Source organism: Oryctolagus cuniculus, chromosome 5 (assembly GCF_964237555.1).
Source record: "Oryctolagus cuniculus chromosome 5, mOryCun1.1, whole genome shotgun sequence".
Taxonomy (NCBI): Eukaryota; Metazoa; Chordata; class Mammalia; order Lagomorpha; family Leporidae; genus Oryctolagus; species Oryctolagus cuniculus.
The window spans coordinates 27,516,649-27,532,560 of record NC_091436.1 but is presented as its reverse complement, the minus strand read 5'-3'; the positions used below and the strand labels follow the sequence as shown (position 1 = coordinate 27,532,560).

The following is a 15,912-nucleotide window of genomic DNA, read 5'->3' as shown; positions in this document are numbered from 1 at the left end:
CAATTTCCTAATTCTGCAGACCCTGGGAGGCAGTGTTGAATCTCAAGTAATTGTATTTCTGCCACTCATGTGGGAGATCTAGATTGATTTCTTTTCCCTTGAATTTGGTCACTGACACCAGGACATTGGAAAAAATTGGATTAAATAAAATGACCTAGATTTCAGGCAATGGCTATGTTGGACATTTGAGGGCATGATAACAACAGTTACAGGCCTTTTACTACCTGAGGCAACATCAACCAAGAGTTCTGCTGTTACATTCACCCCTGCTTTTTTACAGAGTGCAGATCTGCCGTAGTCTAAATCCATAAATGATTGGAAATGAAAAGGATAGCAAAGTACACTCACACCTGGAAGACGTAGCAACCCTTCCTCTGTTCCTTCTTTCTGGTTAGGGAATAGCTTATGAGTTAGAGATGAATTTTCATGAATTATTCTTCAAATGTTTGGTAGAATTTACCAATGAAAGCACTAGGTCTTGGGCTTTTCTTTGTTGGAAAATTTTTAATTACTGATTCCATCTCCTCACTGTCATGATTCAGTCTTGGTTGGTGATTTGTTTCTTTTCTTTCTTTCTTCTTTTTTTTTTTTTTTTTTTTTTGGTAGTGTAGTGTTTTATTTATTCTATCCATTAATTACTAATATTGAGAACACTTACAGCAGTAATTGAGCTTAATCTAAGAGAAGATCAGCTTACATCTTTTTACATTTCAATACCAAGTATTGGTGAGAGATAGTCAAAATAAGTATGGTCAAAATTACTATGTTAGGAACTTATGATGCATTTGCTTGGTGTTCATCTGTCCACACTCGATTCAGTTTTTAGCGCAAGGTTCTTTGGCTGAAAGAAAGAACATTCGGTTTACTTCACTAACAGGAACATCTCTCAGTGCTGGGATGGCCTCTGCTTGGTATTTCTTCTGCTGCTGATTTTTAGCATAGTTATCTGTGATTGTATGAATGGAGTTGAGTGGAGAGGTACTCATCATGTTAATGCCAAACAAGAGTACATAACCAATGACTACTGTAATCAAGAGGTAGACAGGTAATGCAACTGCCCAGTTATTTTTGAGGCCAATAGGTCAGGCCTAATGAGTTTAGCCAGGATTCAGGAATAAAAGCCCACACGAGATAAAGTGTGAAACCAAACTGGGAGCTTAAGAACAGAACAAAACCATAGATCGCTCTTTCTGGCAGTGGCGACGGTGAATTTTCCACCATTTTCCCTGTGGCTCTAGGCCATCGGGCTCTGGTGGAGAACTCAGCGGCCACCTCAACTCGGCGTCCTCTGCGCAAGCGCCGACCAGGAAGCCGCAGTCCCGAGGGCGGGGGCGGGTAAATAGGAAAGAGGGAGGGAGAGAGCGAGGCACCCCCGGCTCGCGGCCATTGGTCGTTTGTTTCTAAAAAAAAGTATCTACCTTTTAGGTAATCCTAATTTGTTTGTGTATAATTTTTCTTCTGATCCTTTGTGTATCTGTGGTGACAGTTGTAATGTCTGCATTTTCATCTATGAATTTAATTACTTCTGAATCTGCTTTTTATTTGTTAGTCTATGCATAGCTTTGTCATATTTGTGTGTCTCAAAATATCTTTTAGTTTTGTTTCTATTTTTCAGTTGCTCCTCTAGTTTATATATATATAAACTATATATATATATATAGTTTCATTTTTTCATTTTTTTCTGCTTCATTTTTGATATTTTCTTTCTCCCATTAACATAAACATAGCTTTCTTTTTTCCTAGTTCTCTGAATAAAAAGTTCAGTTGTTTATTTGAGGTCTTTCTCCTTACTTAATATTCACATTTATCACCATAAACTTTCCTTCTACATGGCTTTTGATGCATCCTATAAATTTTCATATGTTGCATTTCCAGTTTCATTTGTCTCCATATATTTTAGCTTTCACTTTTATTTATTGTTTGTGTTCTATAGAGAACACCATGCTGTGTAATTCTCCCATGTTTCAGTTTTTCAATTTTCTTACTCTTATTGACCTCTAATCTTCTCATTGTGTTCAGAAGAGAAAAGTGATATAATTTCAAACTTTTGAAATATATTTAGACTTCTTACAGCTTTGTTTTTAACTATTAAACTTTTTTGCTTAGTTTTGTTAGGTAGTTTTTTGAAAAGAATTTATTAATTCATTAGATTATCAGAATCACAGCAAATATGTGATAGCTACTATAAGACAATTTTAATGTTAATGTGATTTTAATAAAAAGAGAACAGAGTCAATGAAGTTCATAGATAATATTTAAGGAATAAAATGATACTTCTTTCCTCCTCTATGTATCCTTTTTATGAGATAAATTATTTTTCTCTTGGTGCCTTCAAAACTCCCTGTTTGACTTCTGAAATTTTGATTATAATGTGCATCTGTAAAGGTATAATTATGTTTAATCTATTTGTTTTTTTTAAAGATTCATTTATTTTTATCTGAAAGACAGAGAGACAGAGATAGAGGGAGAGACACACAGAGAGAGAAATGTTTCATCTGTTGAAACACTCCCCATAAGTTCACATTAGCCTTGCTGGAGTCTAGTGATATCAGGAGTCTAGCACAATCCCAGGCTTTCTGCATGGGTAACATGGGCTCAGACACTTGAATCATCCTCTGGTGCCTCCCAGGGTGTGCATTAGCAGGGCACCAGATCAGAAGTGGAGCCAGAACTCAAGCCTGGTACTTCAATATCCAATGCAGATGTCTCAGACATGACTTAACCTCTGTACCATATGCTTGATCCTACTTGGCTGTCTTTGGACTATATGGATCTGGTTACCTATTTCCCTCTCCAGATTTGTGCAATTTTCTTTCACTTTCTTTAAGTAAACCTTTAGTCATTTTTGTCTATTGGTGTTCCTTATGGATTTCTCATGATGTACATACTGATTCACTTGATGGTGTTCCGTAAGTCTCACAGATTTGTCTCCCTCTTTATCATTAGTTTTCTCTTGATTCCACTGTCTGGGCATTATCAGGTGACCTGTTTTCCAGTTTACTGATTCCTCTGCTTTCTCAAACCTGCTGTTGAAACTTGCAAGGGAATATTACAGTTCATGTGTTCTTCAGATCCATTTTGTTTTGCTCTTTTATGATTTGTATTGAGTTATTTCTGGAGAAGTTATGATTTTTTCATCTATTATTTTTCTGAATGTTACTACTTTTTTCTATGGTCTCTGGTGTTTCATTAAGCTACTTTGAACTGACTATTTTGAATTCTTTATAAGACAGAGATATGGGGCAGGGGAATAACAGCAAGAACCAGAGAGAGCAAGCTCTTCCATCCGCTGGTTCACTTCCCAAATGTTGCAAAGACCCGAGCTAAGCAAAGCAGAAGTAAGGAGCTGGAGGTCCATCCTGTCTCCCACATGTGTTTAGGGGCCCAAGCACTGGGACCATAGTCTGCTTCTTTCCCATGTACATTAACCGGGAGCTGGGTTGGAAATAGAGCAGTCAGGCTTTGAACTAGAAACCTTATGGGATACTGGCATTACAGGTGGCAGCTTAACCCACTGTGCCAAAATGCCAGCCCTGATAACACTCAGTACAGAATTTCTATATACAGTTTTGACAATCATAATCACAATCACAGTAAGAATATAGACTTTAGAAAACTGGAAACATAAATGCATGTGAGAAAGTATTGGAAAAAATACTCTGTTCTACCTGTGTCTAGAACTCTGAGGAGGAATTGTGCTGTGTATTTTAGAATGTCTCCACTCTTAGTTGTCAATCTGCCATATGACCCAGCCATTCCACTCCTCGGAATTTATCGAAATGAAATTAAATCAGCATATGAAAGAATTATCTGTACCCTAATGTTTATTGCATTTTAATTTACAATAGCTAAGATGTGGAATCAACCCAGATGTCTGTTAACTGACAGTAAGATAAAGAAAATGTTATATATATATATATATATATATATATATATGTATACACACACACACACACACACATATGGAATACAACCTAGCTGTAAAAAAAATAAATAAATATAATACAGTCTTTTTCAATAAAATGGCTGCAACTGGAAACCATTATGCTTAGTGAAACAAGTCAGTCCCAAAAAAGACAAATATCATAGGTTTCCCTGATCTGTGGTAACTAATAGAGCACAAAAAATGTAATGTATGTAAGTGAAATTGACATTTTGAGATTTAATTATTGTTTACACCCCCTGTCCCTACTATTGAGGAGCAGTGTTATTTACTTCTTACTATTTGATGAATTCTTTTTTTAAGATTTTTATTTTATGTATTTGAAAGAGTTACAAAGAGAGGTTGAGACAGAGAGAGAGAGAGAGGTCTTCCCATCTGCTGGTTCACTCCCCAGATGGCTGCCATGACCAGAGCTGCACTGATCTGAAGCCAGGAGCCAGGAGCTTACTCCAGGTCTCCTGCATGGATGCAGGGGCCAAAGGACTTGGGCCATCTTCTACTACTTTCCCAGGCCGTAGCAGAGAGCTGGGACTAGAACCGGAGCCCATATGGGATGCCAGCACTTCAGGCCAGGGCTTTAACCCACTGCATCACAACGCCAGCCCCATGATGAATTCTTTACTTAGTGGAGTGTTAAGCTTATGATTACAAAATGAATTGAAAGAATGTCATGGTAAAAATGAAAAGAAAAAATAAGAAAGGAAGGAGGAGAGAGAGTGGGAGCTGGGCAGGAGGCAGGAAGGGTGGGAGGTATCGGAATATTTCTAAATCTGTATTAGTGAAATACATGAAACTCGTTCACCTTATATAAGTAAAAAAAATGAAAAACAAGATGAGCAGGTAAAATGTTTCATAGTTCATATTGACTTGTGAGTAAAAACTCTGTAAATTATGCTTGAGAAATAACCACTTAGATTAATTTTCAACATGTGTGTGTCTGGCTATTAAATGCATATATACAGAATGTTGGCATTGATTTCTTCAAATCATAGTAGTCATTTAATTCAATTATTATGAATCCCTTAGGAATAAGTAACCTTGATTATTTATTATTATACCTACTCATAGTGATTTAAATGTCTCTGAGAATTCACATTTTAAAAATCTTTAGTTATTAATTTTCCTTTTTATTTAATAAAACACAGCTGAACATTTCAGCTATGATAAAAATGTATTTTAAAAGCCATATTAATAAAATTAATGACAATATAAAAATGTAAGGACACCTAGAATTAGAAAATTTTATTTAAAATGAAGATAGAAAAATCAATGCAAATTAGAAAAATGTCTGTTAGATATATTCCATAGGGGTCATATTACAAAGAACTTAACCTTTCCTCTCATCAGATAATGATTCTCTCCTAAAGAAGTTTTTATTTTTCTGTCATATTGGCCCTAGGGACCATGTTTCATCCCTGAAAGTGAGAGTCATAAATTTTGGGATGAATTTTAAATCCCCTCAACACTGACATCTATTGAGTCTTCTTATTTGAGAAATGAGCTGGTGGCTTGGAAGTGCAATAACAACTAAAATAAATGAGTCTCGAAGCCTATAACAGACTTTTAGAAATTTGGCTTTCTTCAGTGTAGAAATATCATTCAACTGGTCATGCACAAATAAAGTACATGAATGATACAGATTTTTTCAAATACTCTAAATCTAAAATCTTTACTGTTTATAAATGCAACACTTTAATGACCTCACCTTATTTTCTCCTTTTTACATTGGATGTTTGAGATTTTATTTTTAATTTTTAAAATTTCGCATATTTATTTTTCCTTATAGAAGAGGTTTTAAGAAAATGAATCTGTATTATAGCTTTCTAAGTCCTCACTAGAATTATGGATGTTTTTTCTTGTGTATACTAGGTGTAGATAAATTCCCCTTAATGGCACTGCTTACATCATATTGCTCTCTGAGACAAAAAACATGCATGATTTTTTAAAAATTCAGTATGATGCAGTGCGTCAGTATAGCCATGCTAACTTGTAAGTGATGAATAGAAATGCATAGTGGTGGCATTATTTTAATGTTCACCTATTTGAACCAAGTTTAATACAATGTTCTTTAACTTTGGGCATTCAATTGCTATTCTGCAGGAGGTCTTTTGACTCCAGAATAACCCTGACTGAAACATAAGTCCTTTATAAAGGTAATGCAAAGGTTCTATTCTTTCATGTGGACATCATTGGTCTTTAACCTGATAGGTAAAAGATCTGTTTTCTTTCTAACTTTGTTGCAATATTACACACACTATACAAACACAGGTATACACAGACACACAGATACACGAGTTTCCATCTATACAGTTTCTTGTTTGGAACCTGATATAGCCAAAGACCTTTCCCCCCAACAGTCCCATGCACAATCTGTTTGTCTATAACAAGTTTTTTTTTTATATGCATATAATTTTTTTTTAAATTTTTATTTAGTAAATATAAATTTCCAAAGTACAGTTTATGGATTACATTGGCTTCCCCCCCCATAATTTCCCTCCCATTCACACCCCTCACATCTCCTGCTCCCTCTCCCATTCCATTCACATCAAGATACATTTTCAATTATCTTTATATACAGAAGATCGATTCAGTATAAATTACGTAAAGATTTCATCTAATTCACATCATGAACAACACATGTGTTCCATGCATTTAATTTTAGCAGATAGGAAACCTATTGTTTTGCAGTAATCCTGTGGCACAACATGAAGACACTTCAAAAAGTTTGTGGAAAAATGGAATTCAAAGCTTATTTTAGTGCATTTTTTTTGAAATCCACACACAGTATTTTTCATAATACATATTTTCCTGAACTTTCTGAAATACTCTCATATGTAATTTTGGATAAGGCATCCTTATACCATGGAAAAATCCCCTCAGCATGTTGATAGATTCTGGCAGCCAGTGCTAAACGGACAAGATTTTGTCAGTCTTAAAAGTTCTTGCTAGATTCTGTAGCTCATCTACATTTCCTTCCAAGAAAAGAGAAGGTCTGTCCAGAGTTGAGTCTATCTCCCTTCTGAAGATGTAGAATTAAAATAATATATGCTACCCTCTTCCAGGTTCATCTTAAATTCTCTCTATGTATTTTTAAATACTCTATAAAACTGTGCATATGCTCCAATTGAAGAATTATAATTTTAGGATGATGCTTTATAAGTAGGGGTATTATAATAACAATCTGATGTTTGGAATGAAAATACCCTGCTCACAATGTTGAGATTTCTTTTATGTATTCTATCCGTACAGTGTTTGACATTTAGTATATAGTCAAAGCACAGAACTCAGAAATTATTTGAATTTAACTTGCTTTGTGTGATTTTGTCAATAATCTGACACAGTCATATTGTATCTGTTATACTCAATTTTAATTCTTTCATCTTTCATATGTATGTAATATATGGCTTTTATGGTATAAAAGTTAAAATTATATTAAAATAGGCTTTTAAAAATTAATTTTAGTAAAAAGAACATAACATACAATTTATGTCTTTAAATATTTTTGAAATATTTATTTTACTTATTTGAAAGAGTTACATAGAGGCAGAGCCAGAGAGAGGTCTTCCATCCTCTGGTTCACTCCGCAAATGACTGCAAAGACAAGAACTGAGCTGATCAAAAGCCAGGAGCCTGGAGCTTCTTCTGGGTCTTCCATGCAGGTGCAGGGGCCCAAGGACTTGGTACATCTCCTACTGCTGCCCAAGCCATAGCAGAGAGCTGGATCAAAAGTGCAGAAGCCAGGACTCGAACCGGCACTCATATGGGATGCCAGAGCTGCAGGCCAGGGCTTTAACCTGCTGTGCCACAGAGCCAGCCCCTGTCTGTGGGGAGCAACTTGGACTAGACTAAGTTACTGGAATTAAGACTTATTCTATGCATCTGCTCTCCCACAATATGGCGCTGGGAGAGGAGGAAACAGCTTCTACACAGCTGCCTCCAGTTCAACCAACAAGCTGCAGGACCTGCTCCTTTTGGAGGAGAGCAGCGTACTCGGCGTGTGGGTAGCAGAGTTGGGATTGGTGGAAGAGGACTATAAAGGAGGAGAGAGACAACATGCACCAGGAACATCTATCTGAAGGAACACCTGTGCAGCCCCCGAGAGAGCCGGCCAGTGGTGTGCTGCTCCCCCGCGGAAGTGGGGAAAGTGGCAGGGGGAACTGCCCTTCCACGGAGGTGGAAGGGACAGTAGCCAACCCGGGAACAACCAGCAGCAAACCCGGGGAGGGCCGAGCAGACGAAAGAACAGCGCAGGGTCCTGTGTCGTTCCTCCACGCAGACGGGGAGCGACATAATGGTGCCGTGACTCGGATATGAAGCCTAGGCAGGGTTTAGTGTCATTCCTCCACGAAGAGGGGGAGCGACATAATGGTGCCGTGACTCGGATAGGAAACCTAGGAGGGAAGAAACGGGAAGAAGTGGGAAAATACCGGAGAGAGAGACTAGCAAAGAGCCTAGGGAAAAGCCGGACGGAAAAGGTGCCGGAAGAAGCTATTGAAAGTCTAGGCATAGACTCGGATACGGACTGTGGGAAAGAAGTTAGGATTGAAAGCTAGGATTTAAAGTGAAAGCAAGAAGAAACTTAAACTCAGATACCGACTGAAGGTTGAAAGTGAAAGTGAAACCTAGAAGAAACTTAGACTTGGATACGGACTGTGGGGAGAAGCCAGGAGAAATGAGAGGGGAATATTGTTGGAAGAAAAGTTAGGAAACATACCGGGTAGAGAAAAATATGTTAGGGAGGATGAAGTTGCGAGGGCAGGCTGAGGCGGAGACATAAGCTAGCTTGGGATTCATCGAGTCACCCGGGGAACAAGGGGCGAAAATCTGGAACCAGAGGCAGAGACGTGGGCCAGGTTGGAATCCGTCAGATTAGCCCGGGGAGCAAAAGACGGGAAGACAAACCGAAGCGGAGACGCGTGAGCTAGGTTGAATTCGCCAGGTTAGCCCCGGGGAATTCAGACTGAATACCGGTGGCGGAAACGTGAGCTAGGCTGTGTGATTTGCGGAAGCCGCTGCGCGCAGAGAGAGCACGTGGGGCACAAGCGGGGAGAGCGCACGGGGCGCGAATTGATAGTGTGGGACTGGCGCGAAGGCCGTGGTGCGGGCACAAAGGGCGCGGAGACCAGAGAGCGCGCAGAGCCGGGTAGCCGCCGCGGGGTGAGGCGCCGAAAAGCAGCCTCGGGGTGGGCGCCAGGAAGCCGTGGGGATAAGAGAAACAGAAGTTTAGAAGTAAAATGAGAGAAATAGGAATGCTGGCAGATAGAGGTAAAATAGGAGAAATAGGAATGCCCGGAGATAGAGAAATAGAGAAAAATAAGGCCTCCCCACAACACGGCAATGAGAGAGCTTAGATTCGGTCTGCCTGATTAGGGAGGCGGTGAGCACCTGTGGGCGGCTAGCAGCTTACCTGCTGCAGGTCACTGAAGACAGGCACGTTATCAACACCAATAAGTCTCCCCACAAAACGGCAATGAGAAGGCTTGGATTCCGTTTGCCTGATTGGTAGGGCTTGTAAGCACCTGCAGGCAGTTCTAGCAGAGCAGAGCATGCGCTGCAGGGCACCGAACACAGGCATGCATCAGCGCCTAAAAACCTCCTCACAACATGGTGAAGAGAGGACCCGGATTCGGTTTGCCTGATTGGTAGGGCTTGTAAGCACCTGTGGGCAACTCTAGCAAGCAGAGCAGAGTGTGTGCCGCGGGGCACTGAAGACAGGCGCGTATCAACGCCAAAAATAAAAAGAAAGGGGGATCTGTGGGGAGCAACTTGGACTAGACTAAGTTACTGGAATTAAGACTTATTCTATGCATCTGCTCGCCCACAATATGGCGCTGGGAGAGGAGGAAACAGCTTCTACACAGCTGCCTCCAGTTCAACCAACAAGCTGCAGGGCCTGCTCCTGATTGGAGGAGAGCAGCGTACTCGGTGTGTGGGTAGCAGAGTTGGGATTGGTGGAAGAGGACTATAAAGGAGGAGAGAGACAACATGCACCAGGAACATCTATCTGAAGGAACACCTGTGCAGCCCCTGAGAGAGCTGGCCGGCGGTGTGCCTCTCCCCCGCGGAAGTGGGGAAAGTGGCAGGGGGAACCGCCCTTCCACGGAGGTGGAAGGATGGTAGCCAACCCGGGAAGAACCAGCAGCAAACCTGGGAGGGGCCGAGCAGACAAAAGAACAGTACAGGGTCCTGTGTCGTTCCTCCACGAAGACGGGGAGCGACATAATGGTGCCATGACTCGGATATGAAGCCTAGGCAGGGTTTAGTGTCGTTCCTCCACGAAGAGGGGGAGCGACACCTGTCTTTATTTTTAAGTACGCAAGTTACAGATGTTAACTACACCAATAATGTTGTCAATCTCCAGAACTCTTTCTTTTCTCTAGAGCTCTAACTCTGTACCCATTAAATAACCCCAAATGCTTTACTCTACTCAGACATGGAAATCACCATTCTACTGTCATGTGAATTTGACTACTCACATCTTTGCCCTAATTCAGTATTAGTCTTTATGCAAGTGCTTATTTCACTCAGCTTAATATCCTCACAGTTTATTAAAAAAAGTAATGCGTGTCCAAATTTTCTACATTTTTAAAACATTTATTTATTTTATTTGAAAAGCAGAGTCACACATGCACACACAAGCATACACACACAGAGAAAAAGAACAGGAGAGAGAGAGAGAGAGGAAAGAGTGAGCTTCTATCTGCTGGTTCACTCTCCAAATGGCCACAATGTCTGAAACTAGACCAGAAGCCAGGCGCCAACAGCTTCTTCCAGGTCTCCAATGTTGGTTCAGAGGCTAAGGCACTTGGCTCAACTTCCACTGCTTTCCCAGGCTCATCTACAGAGAGCTTGATCAGAAGTGGAGCAGCTAGGGGTCCCTGGAGCCGTGGCTTTCCTGGTTAATCCTCCGCCTGCAGCGCCGGCATCCCATAAGGGCTCTCCTTCTAGTCCTGGATGCTCCTCTTCCAGTGGCCCAGGAAGGCAGTGGGTCTCCCGTGTGGGAGACCAGGAAGAAGTACCTGGCTCCTGGCTTCGGATCGGCACAGTTCCAGCTGTAGCGGCCATTTTGGGGGTGAACCAACGGAAGGAAGACCTTTCTCTCCATCTCTCTCTCTCTCACTGTCTATAACTCTACCTGTCAAAAAAAAAAAGTGGAGCAGCCAGGAGTCTTATTGGATGTAGGTGTCACGGGCGGCAGATTAACCCTCTATGCCACAGTGCTGGCCCCCACAATTTTCTACATTTTAAGGCTGGATTATATAAATAATACTAAAATATATATATAAATAAATTATATTTTGTTTGTACATTCTATCAGCAGTAATCAGGTTAACTCAACTTATTGTCTATTATGAAACATACACTATGAATGCAGGTGTACAAATATCTCTTTGAGACCTTCTTGTTAATATTTTGGATATACATCCAGAAGTGGTCTTCCTAGATTATGCGGGAATTCTATTTTTAATTTTTTGAGGAATTGTTATATCATTTTCCATAACAACCATTTTACATTCTCACTAACAATGTACAGATTTTTCAATTTCTCCACATCCTAACCAACATTTGATTTTTTTTTAATTTTTGTTTTGTTGTATTTTGGTTTTGATAGTAAACACATTGTGGTATTGACTAGCATTTCTCTAATAAATAGTGATGATGATCTATTTATGCGCTTTTAAGTCATTTGTGTATCTCCTTGGAGAAATCTCTATTCTAGTCATTTCTCCACTTACTTATAAAGTAGATTGTTTGTTCTTGCTATTGAGTTGCATTTGTTCTTTATACATTATGGATATTAGTTCCATATCAGATACATTTTCTGCAAATGTTTAGTTCTATTCTGTAGGTTGTCTTTTCACTTTACTGATTGAATCCTGTGCTGCACAGATGTCTTTAAATTTGAAATACTCCAATTTATATAGTTCTACATGTATTGCCTTGTACGAGGCTTTTTACGAATTGATATTTCAACAACTTTTTGTATTGTTTTATGTCCTTTATTAGGTTTATGATGGGAAAATGTCTCTTATTCCTTCACTTTGATTTTGAATACATTTAAGAATATCTTTCAAGGAAAAAAAAGCAAATGAATTTTGCTTCTTCTATTTAATTATTGAATTATTTACCTAACTGAAACAATCTTTTTTAACCTTCTTTTTAAAATTTAGTTTTAAGATTTAATCCATTTTGTTTTAATTTTGGTTTACTGTATCAGGTATAGAAGTTGTTTTTTTTTTACTCTTTTGCATGTGGATAGCCCATTATTTTAGCATCAGTTATGAAGAATACAATCTTTCCTCTACTTACTTAACTTTGCATCCACATCAGAAATAAGTTGCCAATATTTGTATGTCTTGACTCTATTCTCATCTATTAAATATATAGTTGTCTATCCTAGCATTAATACCCTACTGCCTTGATTAAAGTAGCTTGCCAGTAATTCTTAAATTCAAGTAGTAGAAATCCTTTACTTTTTCCTTTACAAATTATTAAGAGGTCTGGTGTTTTTATAGCAATTAAGATGTTGTTTGGGGGTTCCCCCCCCACATCCAGTATCAGCGTGCCTAGATTTGAGTCCAGGCTCCACTCCTGATTCCAGCTACTTGGCAATTAGCACTTTGGAAGGAACTGATAATGGTTCAAGTGGCTGGTAACCTGCCACTGCTGGAGGAGACCTAAATCAAATTCCTGGCTCTTGGCTACAGCCTGACCCAGGCCAGAACAGAAAATGAAAACTCATCTGTCTTTCTCTTCTTGCCTCTCTTCCTTGCACATAATAAATAAAACTAATACATTTTATTTATTTTGTTTACTGTATTTTTGTAAAATAATCAGAATTAGCTTGGCAATATCTATAAAGAACTTTTGTGGAGATTTTTATAAGGATTGTGTTTTACATATAAATCAATTTAGTAAGGATGGACATATTGTCTCTATTAAATTTTCCAGTCTATGAACATAATATGCTTCTCCATTCATGTATATTTTATAATTTATCTTAGTAATAATTTGTAGTACTCAGCATACTAATACTACAAATATTTTGTGAGATTTATAACAAACTCATTTATAGTGCTGATTATATTTTATTCGCTTTTAAATTCCAATGACTTGTTCATTATCTTACTACATTTAGCGTTAACATAATAGAATAGCTAATACTGAATAATTTATAATGAATGGAAATTGTTTTATATTGTTGGAGACTGGAAGTCCAGTATTAACTTTGCAACATAGTGAGGTCTTTCTTGCAGAAGACTAGATGATGAGATAAAGAAAAAAAAAAGGGAAAGAGTTAAAATCATCTTTCGATGATGGCACCAATCCCAACTGCTAGTCCCATTCTTAATAGTAATACAAAGGCAATATGAACTCAATATGAATTGAGTGCAATTATCTGTATACATATACTTATTTCATTTGTCTGGTTAATATCATCAATTTTATTGACCTTTTGAAAGAAGAATATTTATCTTGATTAATTTTCCTATTATTACCTTCTTTCAGAAATAAGGCCACATTTTTCTGTTTCATAGATCTCATAATTCTGCTATGATTTATTCATCATACAAGACTCATAAAGCTTTCACGTGATAATATCTTCAACCAGAAACTATTTCTCCTCTTCCTGTATTAGGCTGACAGGTGTAGGTAACAATCACTGTGGCCAAAAATGAACTTGGTAGTTCTACCTTTGTTCTATCTTCTAGACTTTGCCCGCCAGGACACTTACAGGAGAGCCTCCGTGGGATTTGGCTCCTCAATTTTTAAAAATGGTAGAATATTTGATTTACTCTATTTTGGGTGCCTTTAAGAGTATTTTCATTTAGTTACTTTATTTCTCATAAGTTTGATACTAGGGAATGTGTTAATGTGAAGACCAGCTCTTTGTTAGAGGAGAGAATCATCCTAAAATCTCCAGTGTTATTACGTCAAACTCCACGAAGCCTGAATGTGATTTTTTTTGTTGTTTTTGGTGACTTTCTTTTGAAATTCTCACTTGGGTTATTGACCTCTGAGTACTCAGAGTCAATTGGGTCCCCAAGTAGTTTCTCCTGTGAGTAACCTCAGATTCGCGCAACTTCATTTTATGGCAAATGACTGGTCAGGTCAATCAAATGTGTTACTCAATCTTGGATTACTATCTAAAGTTTTCTTGTTTTCTCTTCAGTCTCACAGTATTAATCTGCCAGCAGGAAGCTGCCTTCTCAGATTGTATTCAAGATCAGTAATTGCCAAGAAAGAAAACTTGAAACTGCTGATGCATGAACTTGGTTCTAAATGCTTCTGATTTTAAAACATCATGTTGGTAATTTTTCTTTTCATGTTGTTCTGCTTGCCTATGGGAGCCGTTAATCCTACCATAACCCTCATGTAAACAGGAATACTTGCATGAGATAATTTGACAGAAGGACTTTAATGTAAAGAACTGGTTGAACAAGTGTAGGAAGACAAAGAAAGAGAAGAGAGTTCTTGAGTTAACACTCAAATGAAAGTTGCAAGAAGCACTTAAGCCTCTATGGGTGGATGAATGTAAGGAAAATATTACTGTTTTGAATACCAAGACCACTAAACAGAGTCTAGATATCTGAGAATAGCGGGCTTCCCTATCTAGTGTTGGGACTTCAGAGGTACACCAGGAGAATGGATCCTCAGGTTCTCTAGTACAGGACATGCTGGAGCTGACTACTACCAGTGGATGAAGTGATCATATTAGGGCGATGTTAACAAGACCCCAAAGAGGGCTACAAGGAGCAAATTCTTCTGCCTTATTCCACTTACCAATCTTTCTCAGGTTCACAGGTAAAATGAAAGGAGAAGTCTAGTTTGCAGATTCCCAGTGCCCACATCTCAAAGCAGAGTCCTGAAGATAGAACTACAGATAAAAGATAATGACTTATTAACTTTATCCAAAACATTTGAACTGTTCCTGTTATTTTACACTGTTTTAAGAAATAACTTTTTTTTCTGTTTATGCTTCAGTGAAATAGATCAAAGTCATACTATGTGTTTCAGGATTTTCATTTAAAATATACTGACACTAGCTAAAATATACTGACACTAGCTAAAATATACTGAAGATTTTTTTAACAATATTAACTTTATTTATTTATTTATCTTCTTTCTCAAAGCATAAAAATATTGCTTCATACCATTGAATTTGGAAACTTATACTGTGTTTCTGGATATCATTCATTTTTTTGGCATTAAACACATGCTTTCAAGCTTCTACTTATTGACAAATATCAGAGAGTATAAAGTCAGGTCTGGGAGAAGAGACTGCTCTGTTAAAAAAAAAATCTGAGATCGGTATATGCACATCAGTGTCATTTATGTTAACTCTGACCTCCAAAATACTAGATTCACCTGCTTACATACAAGTGGTACAGGCTTGAGTAATGCCTTCCTACTGTTATGCTGCTTAGAGGATTCTTCCCTTCTAAGAAACACCCCTGGAACTTGAGAATTTCCTTTTCTGTGTTCCCCAGTCTTCACTATAATAATTTTTCTCCACAATTCTCTTGCATCTTTTCACTCTTAACACTTGTGGGAGAAACCCATTTGCTTCTCAGTCAATCAGACAGGTGTTTAATTGCTTTCTTAGCACTTTCAAGTAGCTATTTTTATATAAGAATTTCTTTCTCATTCACTCCTACTTGCTAATATGATTTTTACCTTGTGGAAAGGCAGAAAGACAACATTTAACTCACCGCAATGCCAGTGATGTACATAAAACAAATGATAATTCTTGCCCTAGTCAAAAATAAATCTCTTCCTGTTTTGTGGAGAGGAAGCCATATATCCTGTACCAAATACTGAGTATAGGAATTCTTAATGATGGAAGTAAAACTAAAAACACAGCAATAAAAATTTCAATTGCTGTATATTTTTGTAGCTGTTTTATTAGCAACTATTCCAGCATTTTTCCATTTTCCTTACTAGCTATTACTGGTCTGACTTGCTAT

General features: G+C 38.2%; 1 pseudogene; it reads right to left on the bottom strand.

Moving 5' to 3' along the window:
• Positions 1 to 560: 560 nt before the first annotated feature.
• On the bottom strand, positions 561 to 1,239 carry LOC100348656 (phosphatidylinositol N-acetylglucosaminyltransferase subunit P pseudogene; annotated as a pseudogene).
• Positions 1,240 to 15,912: the final 14,673 nt, after the last annotated feature.